This window comes from Mauremys reevesii, linkage group 7, assembly GCF_016161935.1.
Source record: "Mauremys reevesii isolate NIE-2019 linkage group 7, ASM1616193v1, whole genome shotgun sequence".
NCBI classification, from domain to species: domain Eukaryota; kingdom Metazoa; phylum Chordata; order Testudines; family Geoemydidae; genus Mauremys; species Mauremys reevesii.
This window is the reverse complement of record NC_052629.1, coordinates 80,708,616-80,720,931: the sequence shown is the minus strand read 5'-3', so window position 1 is coordinate 80,720,931 and position 12,316 is coordinate 80,708,616. Positions and strand designations below refer to the sequence as shown.

Here is a 12,316-nt window from a genome sequence, read left to right as displayed (position 1 = left end):
TTCTCCTTCCAGCCTCCCACCAAGAAATTTATTTAATGGTACTTTCAAAAGCTGTGAATCAGTTCCCTTGCCATATTTACTTGTCAGGACTCCTGCACCCCATTTGGTGGCTGCCTAGCTCATTTTTCCCAGGCTTGGCACCTAATAACATCAGACAAATTGGTTCTGCATATAATTACCTCTAATTATACAGTATAATTCCTCTCCCTTCCCCCGACCCCGAGAAAACACTTTCCCATCCCTCTTCAGAAACCCTTCTCATGAGAGGTTGCTCAGACAAGGAATTAGACTCTCTATTCCATTTGGGAGCTTTAAAACCAGTAACTTCTCAGCACAGACAAAAAGGATTTTATTCAAGGTATTTCCTCATCTCCAAGAAGAAAGGAGACTGGAGGCCTATACCAGATCTCAAACAGCTGACTATCTTTATCTACCATCTGCAGTTCAGAATGATCACCCTAGCTTCTGGAATCCCTTCACTGGACAAGAACAATTAGTTCACAGCTCTCAATTTAAAGGACATTTATTTCCACATAGATATCCACCCTGCATGCAGGAGATTCCTCTGATTCACCATGGGCTTAGATCATTATCAACAGAGAGTGCTCCTCTTAGGCCTCTCAGTGGTAGTGAGACTATATATGAACGTACTGTTGGTACTGTCATGGCTTGTCAGTGTTCCCCTTCTTCAATGATTGATTGTTCACGGGGGAATTCATATCAAGAAGAATGGGCAACAACCTTGTCCATCCTCAATCTTTAACTCTTCTAAGGACTTCAAGTAAATGTAGAAAAGTCCATTTTAGTTCCCACACAGACTACAGACTTTATTGGGATGACCCTAGACTCAATGAATGCCAAAGCATACCTACTTGAGGATATATTCCAAGTTTTGAGGGATCTCAGCACTCAGCTACAGCTGAGCCCCCAGATGACAGTTTGATCATGTCTGCTCCTCCTAGGTCACATGGCCAAGTGTACCTATGTGACACCTTTTGTGAGAGTTTGCCATCTATGTCTATAGGCTTGGTTACGGAGCATTTAAGCAAGCACAGTCTACGCAAACTGATGCCGCTCTCCCACAGAGTTCTGGCTTCTCTCTCCTGGTGCGAGAACAGGAAGATGGTATTTCATCCCTCCACTACCCACAGAAAGACTGATTACAGATGCCACCCTACTAGGGTGGGAGCCATTCTGGATGAACACATAGTGCAGGATATCTGGACTCACCAAAAATCCCAATTGCACATAAACCTTCTGGAGCTTCATGCAGTACACAAAGCCTGCAAACAATTCCTACCATTTATCCAGACTTTGCATGTTCGAGTCATATCAGACAACATGACAACAGTTTACTATATGAACTAACAAGGGAGAGCAAAAGTCAGCCTCTCTTTTTGTAGAAATAGTCAATCTCTGGAACTAGTTCATTCACCACCAGATCACCCTGTTCTTCTTTGAGTGATTGTTTATGTCCATTCCAAGCAGGTGTGTGCACGCCAGCCGGAAGATTTTCCCCTAGAAGTGTCCGTAGGGTCGGCCTTGACGCCCCCTGGAGTGGCGCCTCCATGGCACCCTATATAGGGGCCCGCCGACCCTCCACCCCCTCAGTTCCTTCTTACCGCCGGTGACGGCTAGCTGGAACCTTGCTCGCTCTTACAGCGAGATTAGCAGTGTCCCGTTGTCCGTGTATATAGTTTAGTTTTAGCTTAGAGTTAGTTGAACATAGTTGATAGTTGTTGTGGGGGGTTCCCCCAACGTATTCGTCACCCTGCTGGGGCATGCTCGGGTCCCCAGGGTTTAAACTCTGCAGGGACTGTGGGAAGTTTATGCCAAAGAATGACCTGCACTCTTCCTGCTTAAGGTGCCTCGGAGAGAGCCACCAAAGAGATCGGTGCAGTATCTGCAGGGGCTTCCGTCCCAGGACTCTTAAGGACAGAGAGCAGAGACTCAAAGTGCTCCTGATGGAGGCAGCCTTGCAGCAGACCCGGCACCCAGCACCTCATCTTCGGTGCGCAGTGCCCCGGCACTGGTATCAAGACACGAGGCCCAGGCCAAAGCCTCCAAATCCCGGCACCGGAGGGAGTCAGGACACAAAAAATTGTCCTCCGTGAGGCACCGTTCACCTTCTCCGGTGTCCGCTAAAAAGAAAAGGCCGGTGAGGGAACGAAGACCCCGCCAGGACCTTAAAAGGCCGACTCTGTCCACAAGTGCAAGTGGACAAGCCGGGCCACAGACTCATCCTCCCGTTGCTCCGTCGACTCCCAGAAAGGGGGCGGTCGAGTCCGGACCGGCCCAGGTTCCCGGACCTCAGCAAGGATGTGCGTTTTCCATCGACGCCTCAGGTGTTTGAGGCGGCCTCTGACTTGTTGAGCCTCCCGGTGCCGATCTCTCCGCACCAGCGCAAGGAGCCGCTGCCCGTGGCCCGTCCCCCAATACAATCATAGGGCAAGCCAGCCATGATGTTGCCTCGGTCCCCGCCCCGCGCCACCCCGTCGGCTCCGGTGCAGAGAGAGCGTTCTCTGGCCCCATGGCACTGCTCCACGGCGAGAGTGGGTAATGCTCCCCCTAGGTCTTCCTATTCAGAGACCTCGGAGTTGGAGTCCTACCACTCCAGTAGATCGAGGAGCAGGAGGTCGGCTTCGCAGGCAAGCCATCAACCTTACCCGCCGCAGTGGCAGCAACAGTGGGAACCGCCCTCCCAGTGGCCGTTCTGGACTCCCTGGGCCTACCATCAGTCCGTGGGACAGGCGTTCGGACCTCGCTCCAGGTCTGCATCAGTCTCCTCGACGTCGGTGACTCCGGCGCAAATACCTCTACCACTGGCACCTCCATCCGGCAGGGGTGTGCTGCAACAAAGTCCAGCGCCCCCTAGTCATGCACCGGCACTGGCGGGGGCCATGGTTCCGGCACCGCCAGGCATGCCTTGTTGTTCGGTGTCGACCCCGGTACCAGCTGCCGTGCCGCATCTCGAATCCGCACCGGCCACGCAACCACAATACTGTGTGCCGCAAGCCCCTGAAGAGATGGACGGTGCAGAGGAAGGTCCGTTGGAGGTGATCTCCTCCTCTTCATCTCCGGATGAGGCGGTCGTGGGTACTACAACGGCACCAGCCCTAGAGGACAACTGGGTGCTCCAGCAGCTACTCAAGAGGGCAGCCCAGAGCCTGGCGATCCAAGCGGAGGAGATTGAGGTGGATGTGGACCCGCTAGTGGACATCCTGGCCCCCTCGGGCCCATCCAGGGTGGCCTTACCATTGATCAAAATGATAGCTGACACGTACCGTACTTTGTGGCAGACGCCAGCTTCATTGGCCCCTACGGCCAAAAAGACAGAGAGGCGCTACTTCGTGCCCTCCAAGGGCCACGAGCACCTGTATGCCCACCCTCCCCCAGACTCTTTAGCAGTGGATGCGGCCAATCAAAGGGAGTGTCAGGGGTTCCAAGGGTCTACACCTAAGAACAGAGAAGCCAAAAAGTTGGATCTGTTTGGCAAAAAGGTGTATTCAGCAGGGGGGCTGCAGTTACGTATAGCCAACCAACAGGCTATAGTGAGCCGGTATGGACACAATACATGCTCGGCGTTGTCTAAGTTCGCTGAACTTCTTCCCCAGGATTCGTGAACAGAGTTTTCGGTCTTGGTTGAGGAGGGGAAGTTGATCTCCCGAGCATCCCTCCAGGCAGCCTTAGATGCGGCAGATGCAGCCTCCTGCACACTGGCGACTGGCCTGGTCATGAGGCGGGGATCCGGGCTTCAGGTCTCGGGCCTTCCTCATGAGGTTCAGCAGACCATCCAGGACCTCCCCTTCGAGGGGCCCATGCTCTTCTTCGCTCCCTGAGCTTGCACACCCCAGTAACCCAGCGAAGGCAATTCAGACCGCAACCAGCCCCACGTCCTTACCAGCCTCAGAACCGCTCGGATGCCGGGCGCAGGCGAGGCAGGAATGGCAGAAGGAGGCACCAACATCAGCCCTCCAGCCAGTCATCCGGCCAGACAAGGTCACCATCGGGGCCTAGGCCTCCAGTTTGATGGTACGGTCAGGGACGACCTACCAGTCAGGACTCTGGATCCTCCCAACCCTACCTTTGGGTCATGTCTGTCCCCTTTTTACCATGTCTGGTACCGAATCACATCGGACAGTTGGGTGCGTCGCATGGTAGAGAGAGGATATTCTATCCAGTTCTCCTCCCTCCCGCTCCACCAGCCCCCTTCCCTGTCCCTCTTCAAGGACCCCTCTCACAAGCAACTTCTAACTCAGGAAGTACAGTCCTTCCTCGCAGCAGGGGCAATGGAGGAAGTTCCTCAGGAACTCGGGGGCAGGGGCTTCTACTCCCGTTATTTCCTAATACCAAAGGCAAAAGGGGACCTCAGACCTATTCTGGACTTGCGGCGTCTGAACAAGTTTGTAAAGAAGCTCAAGTTCTGAATGATCTCCCTGTTCTCTATCATTCCCTCCATGGATCCAGGGGACTGGTATGCCGCCCTCGACTTGAAGGATGCATATTTTCATATTGTCATAATCCCCCAGCACAGGCGTTACCTCGGATTCGTTGTGGGCAACGCCCATCTTCAGTTCACAGTGCTGCCTTTCGGACATCTCAGCAGCCCTGAGGGTTTTCACAAAGTGCATGACAGTTGTGGCAGCCTTCCTGAGCAAGCAGGGGATTCAGGTGTTCCCCTACCTGGACGATTGGCTTATCAAGGGCCGAGGCCAAGGCACAGGTAGAGGCTCAAGTCCACCCTGTCTCCCACTCAAATGATAAATTTATAGGGGCAGTTCTGGACTCAACACACGCCAGGGCATACCTACCGGAGTCCAGGTTCCGGTCCATGTCCAAGGTCATTCTTGGTCTCCAACGCGTCCCGACCACCACAGCAAGAAACTGCCTCAAGTTACAGGGTCACGTGGCGGTGTGCACCTATGTGGTGAGCCACTCCAGGCTCAGGCTGCGCCCTCTCCAGTCCTGGTTGGCGACTGTGTACCGGCCAGCCAGGGACGCCCTAGTCTCTGTGGTGACGCTCCCCCGAACGGTGCTCAATTCCCTCCAGTGGTGGCTTGACCCGCGGAAGGTGTGCATGGGGGTACCTTTCACCAGGCCCCAGCCCTCCCTATCCTTGATAACAGATGCATCGGATCTGGGGTGGGGGGGGCGCATCTGGGGAACCTCAGGACCCAAGGCCTGTGGTCACCAGAGGACCTCTCCTTGCACATCAACGTCAGGGAGTTGCGAGCAGTGCGTCTAGCATGCCTAACCTTCAAATCTCACCTGGCATGCAGGTGCGTTTCAGTCCTCACTGACAATAAATCGGCGATGTTCTATATCAAAAAACAGGGGGGTGCATGCTCCTCTCCTCTGTGCCGGGAAGCCCTCGCGTTATGGGACTTTTGTGTTTGGAATGCAATTCGCCTGACAGAATCCTACCTTCCGGGGGAGCAGAATGGACTGGCGGATGCTCTCAGCCGCTCATTCCAGGGTCACGAGTGGTCCCTTCACCGAGATGTAGTATGCTCAATTTTCTGTCTCTGGGGCTATCCCCAGGTAGACCTGTTTGCCTCGAGAGAAAACAAGAAGTGTCAACGTTTCTGCTCCCTCATGGGCTGCAGTCCGGAGTCTTTGACAGATGCCTTCCTCCTCTCCTGGGAAGAGGGTCTGCTTTACGCCTTTCCCCCGATTCCGATGGTCCACAGGGTACTCCTCAAGATCCGCAGGGATCGCGCTCGTGTCATCCTGATAGCACTGGCGTGGCCGCACCAACACTGGTACACGTCACTCCTGCATATGTCTACTCGGGCGCCCCTCACTCTGCCCCTGCTCCCAGACTTGATCACACAGGATCGGGGCCACCTCCGACACCCGAATCTGGAGTCACTCCCCCTCACAGCCTGGATGGTCCATGGCTGAACCCTGTGGAGATGCAATGCTCTCAACAGGTCAGGCAAGTCCTGCTTGGTAGCAGAAAAACCGTCTACCAGGGCCACTTACATGGCTAAGTGGAAACGCTTCTCCATCTGGGCCGAACAGCGGGGACAGGCTCCTTTGCTCGCCCCGATCCTTCTTATCCTGGATTATTTGCTTCATCTGAGACAGCTAGGACTTTCCATCTCTTCCGTTCGGGTCCACTTGGCGGCCATCTCAGCGTTCCACCCAGGAGAGCAAAGTGCTTCGGTTTTCACGAACCCACTGGTTGGTTGCTTCCTCAAGGGCCTGGACAGACTGTTTCCACATATTCGACAACCAGCCCCGGCCTGGGACCTCAATTTGGTTCTTTCTGCCCTCACAAGGCCCCCCTTCGAGTCTCTGGCTTCATGCTCTCTGCTATATCGTTCATATAAGGTTGCATTCCTCGTGGCTATCACCTCGGCCAGGAGGGTCTCGGAGCTCAGGGCGCTGACATCCGAGCCCCCATACACTGTCTTTCATAAAGATAAGGTCCAACTTAGGCCACATCCGGCGTTCCTTCCGAAGGTAGTCTCCCAGTTCCACATGGGTCAAGACATTTTTCTCCCTGTGTTCTATCCAAAGCCACACTCCTCCAGCACGGAGCGTAGACTGCATTCCCTGGACGTCTGCAGGGCCCTAGCTTTCTATATTGAAAGGACCAAACCGTTCAGGAAATCAACCCAGCTCTTTGTTGCTGTGGCCGACAGGATGAGGGGACTCCCAGTCTCATCACAGTGTATCTCCTCCTGGATCACGGCCTGAATCCGCAAATGCTACAATCAGGCTAAGGTGCCTGCCCTGCCGATCACGGCCCACTCAGCAAGGGCATAGGCCTCCTCCACGGCGTTCCTGGCTCAGATCCCGACACAGGAAATATGCAGAGCTGCCATGTGGTCTTCAATCCACACATTTACGTCGCACTATGCCATCACGCACCAGGCCAGAGATGATGCAGCCTTCGGCCGCGCGGTGCTTCAATCTGCAGTGATCCCACCACCTAGGTTCAGGCTTGTGAGTCACCTGTTTGAAATGGACATGAACTCGAAGAAGAAAAAACGGTCACCCACCTTTTTGTAACTGTTGTTCTTCAAGATGTGTTGTTCATGTCCGTTCCAATACCCACCCTCCTGCCCCTCTGTCGGAGTGCCGGCAAAAAGGAACTGAGGGGGTGGAGGGTCAGCGGGCCCCTATATAGGGTGCCATGGAGGCGCCACGCCACGGGGCGCCAAGGCTGACCCTACGGACGCTGCTAGGGGAAAATCTTCCGGCTGGCGTGCACGCGGCATGCACACACCTGCTTGGAATGGACATGAACAACACATCTCGAAGAACAACAGTTACAAAAAGGTGGGTAACCGTTTTTTAGCCATGCACCTTTCAGCAGATACTTCTCCAAACATAACTTGGTGATACAGAGAGCAGCTTAATCAGTGGAGATTCCCATTTGGGGATCTCTTTGCATCTTAAGAGAACAAGAAATATCCAGCCTACTGCTCCAGAGTAGCTCCAGGCCATGACTCCAGATGGGACACATTTCTATTTCAGTAGTCAGGACAACTGATGTATCCTTTTTCACCCATCCCACCTTTACTCAAGCTGTGAGGAAGATCAAAAAAGATTGCAACTAGCGGTGGGCCAGGCAGTTCTGGTTCCTGAGTCCTTGTGCTTGTGCATCCATATTCAGCTCCTCTCCGACCTACTGGCTTAGGACAAAGGCAAGATGAAACACTCCAACTCAGGCCATGTCTAATCTACAGGGACTATAGTGGCATAGTTACGGCAATGTAGCTATGCTGCATAACTCCATTACGTAGACGCAGTCTACAGCAGCAGAGTGACATTAGCTAGTTTGATGGAAGCATTTTTCCATTGACCTAGCTGTGCCTAGGGATTATGTCAGCATGGCTATGGTACTCAGGGATGTGGATGTGTAGACCAGACCTTGGCATCCTTCCATATAGCAGCATGATATTTGGATGGATGACAGACCTAGAAAAGTCATGGTTAGAGGCAGTACAATCCATCCTTAGCAGTAGTAGAAAAGATTCCACAAGGAAATATTACATAGCAAAACGGAAAAGATTTTCTGGGTGGTGCCATTGTTGTCCAATATCACCCCCCAGAAGATGCTGATATCCCTACTATTCTGGATTACCTCTTCTTTCTAAAAATGTCAGGACTATCTCTCAGCTCCTTGTGAGTATTTTTGGAAACCATTAGTGCCTTTCACCCTCTGGTGGACAGCCATTCAGTCTTTCCCCATCCTACTACAATACTGCTTCTGAAGGGACAGAATCTTTCCCCTGATACTGAACCCTACCCTGATATGGTATGTCCACCAAGACCTGTAAAGCGTTAATGAAAGCTCCATTTCAACTCAGCCTCATGTTTCTTCTTTCATCTATCTGTGAAGGTTGCTTTGCTGATTGCAATCACCTGAGCCAGAAGAGTAGGTGAACTGGGAGCTTTTGTGGCTGTACCAGGTTATACTGTCTTCCATAAGGACAAAATTTCCCTGAGGTTACCCCCCCAAATTCATCCACATAGTAATTTTATCTAAAGCAGGTCATCCATTTACCTGTCTTCTATCCAAAACTACATGCCACCAGAGAGGACAAGAAACTACACTCTCTGGATGCATGATGACCCTTGTCATTCTATCTACAGAAGACAAAACCCTTCAGGAAATCTCCTGAACTGTTGCCTATTTTATGGTACATATGAGAGGGCAAGCAATCTCTTCACAGAGACTTTCCAAATGTATTTTGGGTTGCACCATCCTTTGTTATGAGTTAATGGCAGCCGATCTCCCACACAAAGGCCCACTTGACCAGAGCCCAGGCTGCAACTGTTGCTTCACTTCAAGATAGCCAAACGGATATAAATTGTCAGTCAGGAAATTTAGGCTTGAAATTAGACGAAGGTTTCTAACCATCAGAGGAGTGCAATTCTGGAACAGCCTACCGAGGGAAACAGTGGGGGCGAAGGACCTCCATGACTTTAAGATTAAGCTGGATAAGTTTATGGAGGGGATGGTATGATAGGATAACGGGTTTAGTCAATAGGTCAATAACGTGCCACACTGGAGAGTCTTGCCCACATGCTCGGGGTTCAGCTGATCGCTATATTTGGGGTCGGGAAGGAATTTTCCTCCAGGGTAGATTGGCAGTGGCCCTGGAGGTTTTTCGCCGTCCTCCGAAGCATGGGGCAGGGGTCGCTTGCTGGTGGATTATCTGCTACTTGAAGTCTTTAAATCATGATTTGGAGCATTCAACAGCAGAGTCAAGGGAGAGAATTAGTTCAGGAGTGGGTGGATCGGCTTATGTGGCCTGCATCTTGCAGGAGGTCAGACTAGATGATCATAATGGTCCCTTCTGATCTTGAATTCTATGATTCTATGATAGCCCTCTTCTGGAGATCTGTAGAGCAGCTCTGTTCACACCGTTGTGAACCATTATGCTCTTGTATGATCTTCTACAGTAGATGCACCCTTCAGCAGAGCAGTCCTCCAACTGGTGGTAGAGCAGATGCAGACCAATCTACCCTCCTCAATGAATACAGTTTGTGAATCACCTTGAGTGGATACACATAAGGACCATCACTCGAAGAAGAAAGGTTACTTACCTTGTATAATAACTGGAGTTCTTTGAGATACGTGGTCCCTATCTGTATTCCACTATCCACCTTCCTTCCCTTCTACTGCAGAGCCTTGGCCTATGGCTATTCACAGTAGAAAGAGAACGAGAGAGGCAGTCAGTCCACACTGCCACTTATGCCCTCAGTTCAGCGCTCAAGGAGGAGAAGAGTGCAGCTGTGGACCAATGGAGTCTGCTAGAAGAGATCTTCCAGTCTTGGGCACAGAGTACATGCACTCTTCTAATAGACTACAGATAGGGAACCACACATCTAAGATAAACTCCAGTTATTGTACAGGTAAATAACTTTTCTTTTTCATCTCCTCTATTGTCAGAATCATTTTGTCATAGGCCTTGTGAATCAGGTTACTGATTATGAAGCTGAACAATGTGGCTTAACATGAACAAAATTTACCTAAACTTGATGTTGTTTTCTAAGAAAAACAAATTACCCTTTCCATATGAAAATGTGCATGTTTTTTTTTAAAATGGTATAAGCTGAATAGTATTTGTTGGTATGTACATCGTTTTTAACCTATATAACATTGTGGGGAAATGTATTCTGAGTTGTGAAACTGTTCATGGAGCTTCCTGTAAATCAGCTTGCCATTGGAATTGCTGCTGGATTTAATCTACATTGGTCAGTGGTATAGGCCCAGCAGCACAGCAGTAACAGTGGGACACTGGAGATAGCTGCAGATCTTTAGAAGGGTTTAAATCTAGCCTCTAAACATTTGTTTAGCCTTCGTTTTGATTAATTGAATGTTTATTTATGCATCATTCTGAAATGCCTACAAGGTGAGTACTGTAGATGGGCAGAAGACAGAGCTACTGATCATGTTTCTTCCAGGCCTCAGCTGTTTGTCTTTAAATTGAACTATTTTATTTTTAAGTTAAGATAAGTAATATATCAGGATTTCTTACAAATACACTAGTTTTGAAGGAAGTTTTGAAGTGGAGAGAAACTAGAAATAGACTTTCAATGAACATAGCATTTGATGTCAAAACAACAAGATACATAGGGAGTTCAAAGAGAGTTGAGCATGGCAGCTTTTATACAGCTATTATACAGAACTGGAAACCTCTCTAAGCTTTCTAAAAAATATTTGTAAATATATAATAAAAATGAAAATGGCATGTATACACTAAAAATTCCCCACAATGTGAAGCATTTTGCCTTTGCATGCAAGTAGACACAGTGTGGATGCCCATCACCCTAGAACACTACTGATTGGGGCTTTGTAGATGCCTTGAGGGAGGGGAAAAAACTCATCTTTGCCTCCATCACAGTCACAAGATAAGATTAAAAATGTTTTATAGAAGTGAGACTCAGATATGGATATCCTGTGCAAATTCTAGCCATCTTCCATTTCATGTCATTTTTTGCATGTCATCTGTGTATTATGGTGATCTGATGGTAATGGAGGGGAGAGACTGTTTTCACAGCTGAGTACAAAAAATTTTTTAGTTTATCTGTAGGAATAATGTTAGTTCAAATGCAAATGTAATGTGCTGTTTGGGCTTTTTTTGATGATTCCATAGCGTACACTGTGTATAGGCACATTGAGACCTCATCATTGAAACTCACTGAGAACACCTGTTCCCTACTTCTGGGGATAGAGATGGAGTGGGAAGAGGGGAAGAGGATGCAAACAGTTCAGGGAACAACTTTTTAAAAGAGATAGTGGGTTAGAAAAATAAACAAACAATAAATATATTCAACATGAGGATTGAAACAATCATTTTTCACGGTTGAAGGATACATTGCATAAAACCCCCCACAAAACTTTAGGAAGGGTGTTCAAAAATAATGAAGTATAAGATTAATAAGCCATACTCTAATAGCCCTATTAGTCATTATAATGTAGTAGTAAGCTATGATGAGTCAGAAATAGGAGTGGGTGTGCATTAGTGTTTTATTGCTGCAATTCTCTTGTGGTTAAAGAAGACAAAAGGCCTTGGACTAGATCCTAAAATAGGACTTAGTCTAAGCATTGCAGTGCCTAAATTTTAGACACCCTGTCATCTAATGGAATTTATAGCACTGAACCAGGTACCCTGTATAACTCCTGCGGAGAGTTAAGTACCTAAGAATGGGATCCACAAATGCCAGCAAGTTGAGTGGGGAACTGTCTAAACTAACTAATATGAAATGCTGAAGACTTAAGCCCTGGTATGATCTAAACCCTGCCCCTCAAAAGAAGTTAGGTGCCTAAGTCCAGGTCTGAGGGAAATGCCTATTTTCGTTTGAGATTCACAGCCATGAACCTTCTCCTGGAGCTAGGCACCTAAGTCCTTTCTTGCAAAAAGAAGGTGGGACAGGATTGGAAGAGGGACTCAAACTTAGGTCTCTCACGTACTGGGTGAATGCCCTAGCCACTGGGTTAGAGAGTCATTCCTGCTTTCTCTGACCCAATAAATATTTAATTATTTATACAAAGTAGAGTGGCTTCTACAGGAGAGTTGGAGAGAGACTCAGCCTAGACTATCCAGGCGGGGGTGGGGGGGGGCAGTTTGAGCCCAAGTCTCCCAAGTCCATGGGGAGTGCTCTAACCATTGGGCCAAACGTTATAAGGTGGAAGCAACATCACCATCACCACTTCCTCCTCTAGATAAGTTTTGTGTGGGGTCTGATCTGTTAGGTGACCTCTGAGAATGCCTGCCAGATCAGGCCCTGCAAGCAAGATAGGAGAGAGAATGCCTAGTTTGAGGATCCCAGCTGGGCACAGGACTGAGAT

The 12,316-nt window shown here is 49.5% G+C and overlaps 1 protein-coding gene across 12 annotated transcripts in view; it reads left to right on the top strand.

Annotated features, from left to right (window-relative positions):
- Positions 1 to 12,316, top strand: part of DOCK3 (dedicator of cytokinesis 3) — a 625,234-nt gene that overhangs the window by 297,038 nt on the left and 315,880 nt on the right. The gene's annotated exons all lie outside the window — the stretch shown is intronic.